Source organism: Hylobates moloch, unplaced genomic scaffold, assembly GCF_009828535.3.
Source record: "Hylobates moloch isolate HMO894 unplaced genomic scaffold, HMol_V3 SCAFFOLD_27, whole genome shotgun sequence".
NCBI classification, from domain to species: Eukaryota; Metazoa; Chordata; class Mammalia; order Primates; family Hylobatidae; genus Hylobates; species Hylobates moloch.
The window spans coordinates 171,525-180,768 of record NW_026652302.1 but is presented as its reverse complement, the minus strand read 5'-3'; the positions used below and the strand labels follow the sequence as shown (position 1 = coordinate 180,768).

The 9,244-nt window shown below is 42.3% G+C and overlaps 1 protein-coding gene and 1 pseudogene across 2 annotated transcripts in view; one reads left to right on the top strand and one right to left on the bottom strand.

Moving 5' to 3' along the window:
- Positions 1-9,244, top strand: part of LOC116463095 (uronyl 2-sulfotransferase) — a 423,370-nt gene that overhangs the window by 366,549 nt on the left and 47,577 nt on the right. The window contains exon 13 of one of the 2 annotated variants that reach the window (XR_004246558.2): positions 1,392-1,459. The exons of the other annotated variant lie outside the window; for it this stretch is intronic. The gene's annotated coding sequence lies outside the window, so the exon portion shown is untranslated. The remainder of the gene's footprint in view (positions 1-1,391; positions 1,460-9,244) is intronic. 2 annotated transcript variants of the gene reach the window in all.
- On the bottom strand, positions 7,036-8,754 carry LOC116463096 (U2 small nuclear ribonucleoprotein B''-like; annotated as a pseudogene).

Below are 9,244 nucleotides of genomic sequence, written 5' to 3'. Positions count from 1 at the left end.
GGACAGCATTAGGAGATATACCTAATGCTAAATGATGAGTTAATGGGTGCAGCAAAACAACATGGCACATGGATACATATGTAACAAACCTGCACATTGTGCACATGTACCCTAAAACCTAAAGTATAATAAGAAAAAATTAAAAAAACTTTTTAAAATAAAAATATATATTAAATGAGTACATTTTTTCACATTTTACAGAAATACATGTTAACACTTTTCAAAATATGATTACATCTTTGCTTATTCAGGTTCTTTCAAGATATTAAAGTTTCTCTGTATAGTGAAACACACAATGAAGAGTACCTATTTTATATCTGTTATTTGTGTTCAAGGCAGGTAAGTTCTTAGAGAGCAACAAGACTCTTTTAAGAGGGCTCTGGATGTGATAATAACTAGCATTCTATGATGGTCATAAGGTACACATGCTATTAGGTTGATGCGAAAGTAATTGTAGTCTTGACATTAAAAGTCATTTCAAAAATGGCAATTACTTTTGCATCAACCTAATAGTTGAGTCCTTACAGTAATTCTGAGGGGGTATTATCTGTATTTCACACACATGGCCACTCAGATGCAAGAAATGAAGTAAATTACCTGAACTCACATTGCTTAGAAGAAAGCAGAGCTGGGATTCAAATCGAGATCTTCTGATACCAAATTCCATACACCATACATCATGTACCAGTATTCCTAGTTGCAGAAGACATTGAATATTAGAAAAAGGGAGGTGACTAAAATCAATTCTCACTTCCAAGCATGCTGTGGGGGCTGCTTTTTTTTTTTTTTTACCAGTTTCATACATGCGTGTGTCTACTTGCCATTTCTCCCCTGTCCCTTCCTGTTCCCTCCTCTTCTATCCTATCATCCACTCTCCTCTTCACTCTTATCTACCTTCCCATCTATCATCCTCTCTTACACACATCAATAGACTACAGGTAGACACTTTTTATTTCACCATAGCAGTGACTCAGATTTCCAATAAATTGAAAGCAACATTAAATGCACTAATTTTAACATGTTATCATTGAGCTTGCAATGAGTTTTTTTTTTTAAATAGTATTGATTACCTGAAAGTGTACTTGAGAAAGTGACTTATATATCATTTTACAAGATTGGATTGGGTTAAGGACAATCTTCCTGAGTCTGGACCACATCTGTCAACCAAGCTACAGAGTTTGCAGGGGGGCGAGAATGGGTTTGGGCCGAAGGTCTTTGGGACCCTCACCCTGGAGGGCACATCTTTGAGTTTCTTCTTCTCCTAGGAATTCTCTTTTCAGGGTGAGTCAAATTAATTTGAACATATCTACCTGGCCATGAAGGATTTAGTGCTGTGTTACATGAAAAGAAATATCTGTGATTATGAAGATGATTAATATTTTTACTTTCAGATTGGTCCCCAAGGAAGAGAAATAATGGTTCCTGAGCCAAATGTATCTTCCACTGAGAGTGAGAAAATGTAAGTCACTTAGGGGAGAAATCTTGTTCTAGCCAAAAGGACAGGCAGTGGCTGCAAAAAAAACAAGTTGTTGTAGTGCTTACAGCACTGATTAAAGCATCAGCTCCTCCTTAGCTTCTCCAATCCCACTCTAAGTCACCATTAATCTAATTCTTTTTTTTTTTTTTTTTTGAGACAGAGTCTCGCTCTGTCACCCAGGCTGGAGTTCAGTGGCGCAATCTCGGCTCACTGCAAGCTCCACCTCCCGGGTTCACGCCATTCTCCTGCCTCAGCCTCTCCGAGTAGCTGGGACTACAGGCACCCGCCACCACGCCCGGCTAATTTTTTATATTTTTTAGTAGAGACGGGGTTTCACCGTGGTCTCGATCTCCTGACCTCGTGATTCGCCCGCCTCGGCCTCCCAAAGTGCTGGGATTACAAGCGTGAGCCACCGCACCCGGCCACCATTAATCTAATTCTACCAAGGCTCTCCAATAGATTCCATTCTGCAGTTTATACATTTTGTGGTAAATTTGTGTGTAAGTGATCCTAAGAAACTGCTAACCCACAGCAACCATGATGCTTAAAGAAGATGGGGAAAGGGTTATCTCTCGTTCTCTTTGACGAAAGTGTCATTGGAAGGAAAGTCTGACGTATTCCCTGTTGGTTTTGTGCCAGACTCAGAAATCCATCTTAGGTGGGGAAACAGAACACATTAGAAAATTAAATGATCTGGTAGTCTCTGATCCCAAAGGACTAAAAATCCAGTTGGAAAGCAAGATCTAGACAGAAGAAAATCTAATAGCAACCAAAGGGCCAATGATAATAAAGCCAACAGAATAAAAAGTAAGCCAGAACACCAACCATAAGTTCAGCAAAGGGAGAAAAGAACATAACATCCTACAAAAGATTTTTGGGGGCAGCATTAGAGGTTTTAAGCATAAGCACACAATTCACCCTTGTTTAGAAAGAGTATAGGTTTCTGCTAAAAGGTTGTAAGGGCCACAGGTAATGTTGGCATGCTGGTGAGACCTAGACTTTCTCACTGTTCCATCCACTATGCCAAGCCTGCTGCTGGAGATACAAGGGACCCTGTAATTGCTTTAATATTGCTGCTAACAGTGGAAATTGTTGTATTCATTACCTGATCCCTCTAAATTCCAAGCCAGTGTCCCAATTTAAAAAAAAAAAAAAAGTTCTTTCTTTTCTTTTTTTTTGAGATGAAGTCTCGCTCTGTCACCCAGGCTGGAGTGCAGTGGCACCATGTCGGCTCACTGCAGCCTCCACCTCCCAAGTTCAAGCGATTCTCGTGCCTCAGCATGAGATGCATTTTTAGTAGAGATGGGGTTTCACCACAAGCTAGTCTCGAACTCCTGACCTCAAGTGATCCGCCTGCTTCGGCCTCCCAAAGTGCTGAAATTATAGGCATGAGCCACTGCGCCCAGCTGAAAAATGTTATTTTCATTTTAGTTTAATTTGTTCTTCTTTATAGGTCATGGGAAAAGAAGCAAAAGTTTGTCCTGTGTCCTACTTCAGTGACAGAAGCAAAATGGCCACTTTTCACATGTTAGTTTCCCTACAGTGCACCATATGGTTGCTGTGCCGGCGGTCCTAGGGGAGGAGGGGAAGCCATGAGCCTCCCATGGCCTCAGCTCCAGCACTTGCCTCTCAGGCCTGCAGGACTGCAGGTCCCCACCCCGCGTTCCTATCCCAGACCATCCCAAGTCTCCTGTCGTTTAAAAGAAAGGAATGTGTTTACTTTTAAGACTAGAACCTTAAGCCTGAAATATAATTGGCTGCCCTTGGTAAAGCAGAATTTGGGCCAAACAGGCCCTATCCTGAGAGAATGCATGACTTTTAATAACTAAAAACCAGGTACAGTTGGTCGTGAACGATAACATACTAGGGTGTTTCCAAATAACTCAAAGACCTTTTGCTGTTGGGAGACTGGCTACCTTGACTATTTATTAGATCCAATTGCAAGTAGAAACTACTTTAAAAAAAAAAAAAACAAAAACAAAAAAACGCAGCTGTCTGTAGTCCAAAACCATGGAAACCAGCTCTCTCTGCAAACAATGAGCCTGCTTCCCGCCAAGACAGCCAGAGCTTCTCAGTTCTCATGATTTTCTTCCAAATCCCAAACACCAAATGCCTTTAAAATGCACAAAAGAGCAAGGAGCCTACTGAATTGGCAGTTATTCCTGCTCCTTTTTAGTCAATGTCTGTGTAAAGAAAGGGAAGGCATAAAAAGATATGTGTTTTGCTTAGTTAGGGTTTCCAAAGACAAGATGGCCTCAGGACAAGCTAAGCCTCCGCTTAGAGGGCTGCTTGGAGCAACCCAGGGAGTGCCTCTGCATTTTCATGGCCAGTGTATGTTTTCCTTCTCAGCAAAGGCCTTGTTCCAGGGGAAACTGAAATGTATGAGGTCCAGAAGGAACCCCATAGAAACCACACTGCATCTCAACAGGGCCACAGTCAGCACATAGTTTTCAGGTTATAAACCTCCCTCCCCCTTCACCCTTCAATCCCAGAGAGTCTGCAGTCTGCTTTACAAACACTCTTGCAGCATATGACTAGAAGCCCGTGTGAACTGGAATCTCAAATACACACCAAAATGCAGATAATGCTATCAGGGTCATCCTGCAAGGCCCACCTGTTCCCCCAGAGGCCAACTCAAGCAAAACTGAGGCACGGCTGAGGCCCAATGCGGGAAGAGGCTTTCCACCTCCAGCCTCAGCAGCCTGTCCGCATCCACAGGCCCAAGGCAGTGTCCTCATGGACTGGGACCCTCTGTTCACACAAGACAGCTAGCTGTTACTCAAGCTACATCAGCACAGCCCAGGATCGCTTATCTCTTCCTGAGAACCTCTCCACTGCCTTGGGGTCAAGTTGCCCCTCAGTGCTCCCCGTATCTGCATATTGCTCCCACTCCAGCTCCTTCACCAGGCTGCGAGCTCCATTCTGTTCACGGCTGCATCCCCGGTCCTTAGGTCAGTGCCTGGTACTCAGCAGAAGCTCAACAGACATTTCTTAAAAGTTGTTGGAGTGTCACTGTTGGAGAGATCCATGCTAACTATCCATTCATTAGAATGAATCTCTATTGGTAGTTCAGTGGAAGAAATATGAGTAAAAGAGATATTTGGAGCAGGGGGCAACTTCCAAAAATCCATCAAATAGGCTGCCACCTGTGTATCAGCCTGCTCTGTGCATCAGCTGTAACCTTTATTATGTATTGGAATTCTTTGAGAATGTGATTAAATCTACACACCCTTTATTCAAAAATACACACACACACACACACACACACACACATATACATGCATTGTTGTCTGTAATTTCAAGAGTTTTAGAGGATCCCCTGAAGCACATTCCTGGGACCCCAGGCTAAGAACACCGGCGCCATCTTAAAATTTGATACTTTTCTCTGCTTCTATTTTAGTCTTCTACCTCCCTGAGGGCAGGAAGGAAATCTTAGTCAACTCTGTGTCTACCATCATTCCTTGCACATAGTGGGGATCCCTTGAGAAAAATGCACACAAACCGAGAAAGCAATGAACCAGTGACTCTTGAAATTCAGCAGTAGCACCGATCCTAAGCAATCCACCATTTGCTTCTGTACTTTCCCTCCACCTACCCATCCATGGAAGCATGTCTAAGACTTGCAGAGTCAGAAATAAGGAGTGCTTCTGACATCTATGCAGAGCAAACAACCAAGAGTGCCTGCCCCAGGACATTGTCCTCTGTGGTGAGGGAGATGGTTGCAGGACTGTCCCCAGAGGATGCTTTCTAAACCTATCGGGGCATGTTTTGGTTGTCACAATAATCAGGGGGCCACCGTCAGTGTTTATTGGGTGAGACACCAGACATGTTGCAATGTCTAGGCTAATTCTGCATTGCAAAGAATTGTCCAAAGTCTCACCTGGCTCCCAATTGTACCATCAGATATTCTTGTAGGTGAAAACATATTTATAGATCTGTGATTCTGGATCCTAACTCTGTGTTACAAAGTAATTTTTGTACAGTTCTAAATGTACACTGAATTTTCCAAAAATGCAGCTACCACATAAGTCCATGTGAGATTGTAGATTGTTCGGTTGGAACTTTACAAAGAGCTGTTCACCTTTTAAAAAATCTCAATACTAATGTCTACACCTCTGTTGGAATTTGAGCCACCAGCGAAGCACACCTGTATCATGCTACATGTGAGAGCCATTATATTCAGTGATTCTACATAGGTATACAAGCTCTGACTACTTTATCATGCCTTCTGTTGTAGTTGTACCCAAGCATTACATACTTAAATGTATATTGTTCTTTAAAATTATTTTTTAACATTTCTCATTTATATTCCGGTAAGAATATTCTATTGAATTTCAAAGTTATGTTTAGAAGTTTTGTTACCTAGATGTTTAATTTCAAGAGATTAAAAGCAATGTTACAAAAAGTTTCCTATAAAAAGGAAATTAAGTTTGATAGTGAATTACAGCAATACCATTTATATAGCGAATCATTAAGGATGCTTTTAGATGCAAGTAACAGCATGCTAAATGTGATTTGAAAAATAAAGATGTTAGTTTTTTCATAAAACAAGAAGCCCAGAGGTAGGTATTTTCAATGTTGGCTTAGTGGCTTAATGAGGTGGAAAATAACCCAGGTGACTGTCATCTTTCTGCTCAGCTACCTTCAGTGAGTTGTCATTTATCCTCAGGATTGTCCCTTTGAGGTTGCAAGAGAACTGCTGCAGCTCAGTCTGTATCCAAAAGGAAGAGGCACTAATTTTCCCTTGCATAGATCTTTTAACTAAAGAGGAAGGTTTTTTCCAAAAGCTCCAGGAAAGACTTTCTTTCTGGTTTAATTCACCAGGATTTAACTAGATGCTGATGGCAACAAGGGGAGCTGGGAAAGCTAGTGTTTTCAGTATTAAATACAGGTGGCTCTGCTGGCAAGGCTCTGGGCGGGGGACTCGGGGGCACAGGTGCAAATGGCTGTTGGTTGCAAACATAACTGCTTGCTATGATTACTCAGAACAAAAAACAACAAATGGTAGGTTTTAGAATGATATATCTATATGTTTATACTTCAACCAAAAGTATGGAAAAAAGTCATCAGTAAGACTATGTTTAATGGTATTGATTCTCCATACCCTTTTTCTTCCTAGTTGCCACAATTTATTGATGTTTGTTTTTTGTTTTTGTTTTTCTTTTTTTTTTGAGACAAGGTCTTGTTCTGTTGCCCAGGCTGGAGTTCAGTGGCACGATCACAACTTACTGCAGCCTCAACCTCCTGAGCTTAAGCCATCCTCCCACCTCCAACTCCCAAGTAGCTAGGACTACAGCTGTGCCACCATGCCTAGCTAATTTTTTCTTTTCCTGTAGAGACAAGGGTCTCTCTATGTTGCCCAGGCTGGTCTTGAACTCTTGGGCTCAAGTGATCCTCCCACCTCAGCCTCCCACAATGTTGGGATTACAAGCATGAGCCACCATGCCCAGCTCTAGTTGCCATAATTTGATTTTAAATCAAAGTGGCGTGTTCTATGTTCAAAAATGATTCAACTGTGCCACCTACCTCATGGCTTTGGTGTGGGTGACAAGCGAGAATATATGCAATTACACCTCTAAGATATTCTTGATATGATAGCATTATCCCCAAAGAATGCATATAAAGCATAGCTGTAAGTTTATTTTTCACAGAATACAAATCAAAGTTTATTGTACAAAATTAAGGCCTTCATATTTCATAATTCACCAAGGCTAAAGAAGCACTAGATAATTTAAGTCCGTCACAAAAATTTCACTTTCACTTCCCCAATCTCTATTACAATGACCCAACCAAATGTTAGAAAAACAAACACTATAAATAACACCAAGTCCTTTAAAGATGACTATCCCAAATGTTATTTCTTGGCATAGGTGATCTTCATAGCATGGGATGTTGTGATCTTAAATCCCTGTAAAGCATCCTTGGCAGCTCCAGCCTGCCCATCATTTTCAAATTCAACAAAAGCAATGTCATGCCTCCCTGGTACTAGACGTACTTCCTTGAAGCCAGGGAACTGATTAAACAGCATAGATAACATCATCTCATTAGTCTCTTCTGTTAAGTTATTAAGGAATAAAATATAGTTTGGAGGACAATCGAGGACCTGAGGATTTGGTGTTGAATTTCCTTGGGTATTAGCTGAATTTGGAGTTCCCTAGCCAGGCATTTTGTTTGTGGTTGTTGCAGTCTGTTCCACAGTTTTGGCTTTTTTCTTTTCTTTTTTCTTTTCTTTGTCAGCAAAAGTGCCACACATTTCAGATATTATATCCGAATCTGTTTCTGCATATGTATTCGGATTGGTTTACCATAAAATGGAAATCCTTGTAACTGTCTCTAAGCATTTGTGGATGAGCCCAGTTCCTTAAATATGACAAAGGCCTGCCCCTCATCTTTATGGTCTTTAAAGCCACAAAGTCCACCACATGACCAAACTGAGAAAACAGGGCATATAGGGATCTCTTCAATTCTTCCTTTTTAATTTTGTCATTCATGTTGTTGATATAAATTGTATGATTTGGTCTGATATCCATGTTTGCGTTAAATTCTTCAGAAAGAGACAGTGAATAATCTAAGGGCTATGCCATCTCCCGTAAGAAACAAAAAACTACTCTAAGTTTATTTTAAGCTAGATTTCACGGCTTAAATTAAAATTAAAATGGAAAAAAATGTGTGAGATTGAAATTTTGCAATCTAACTTTCAGATTCACACAAGAGATCTGATAGGCTAGACTACTAGAGTATTGAGAATGTAACCTTTAAAAAAACGGAAATAGCAAAAAGGAGAATATTCTGTCCTGTTTTAATCCCCACTGGCCATGCCCTGTCGAGATCTAGAACACAATTAGGCACTAGAACCAGGAGCCAACAAAGGGTGATGCTGTTCTCTCCAACTGCCACATGCTGAGCATCTCCATGCTCTTTGGTGCTGCTCAGTGGAGCCAGAGCTAACCCTGGGGACCAGATGTCTGGGTTTGCCCAGGAAGGTCTCACTTCACTCATACTACTGATATGGACAGGAGGCAAGGAAATACCGGGTAGTAGAGGGCGGTTCCCCAGCAAAGGCCCCACCCTCAAGCCTGGACACCTGAGGCCTTAAATGGGAATGGGCATTCCTGTTTTTGCCCCCAACTGTTGCCTTTTCCAAGACCACCCTGGCCCATCACACCCCCCATCCTGTACCCATAAAAATCTGCTCCACGAGCAGAAGCACGGCAGAGCGGCAGAGCGGCAGAGCGGCATGGCAGAGAATGAGAGAAGAGAGGAAGCACCTGAGAGGAGTTCAGCTGGGGGCAGTCAGAGAGGAGATCAGCTTCAGGAGGGCTGAACTCCAGGGGAACATCATCTTCCCACTCCATCCCCTCTCCAGCTTCCCATCCCACTGAGAGCCACCTCCATCACCAAATAAAATCCCCGCATTCACCGTCTTTCAAGTACATGTAACCTGATTCTTCCTGGATGCAAGGCAAGAATTTGGGATGCACTGGGTGCAGAAACCCAAAAAGGCTGTCACCCTGACTCTTCACTGAGCGGTTTAACACTTAAGCCATCCCTGGACAGCAGGGCTAAAAGAGCACTGTAATACTCGTAGACACTGCCATGGGGCCAGAGCCCAAAAGTGCTCACCCTGGCTCCAGCACCCGCTCACCTGCATGCTCCCTCCTGTAAGGGGTTTGAGCATGTGGTGGCCGAGCAAACAAGCCACACCCGTTGCAAGTCCCACAAAGGGGTCCAGGGAGTCTCCCATTTCATTACTCCTACCCTAATTAA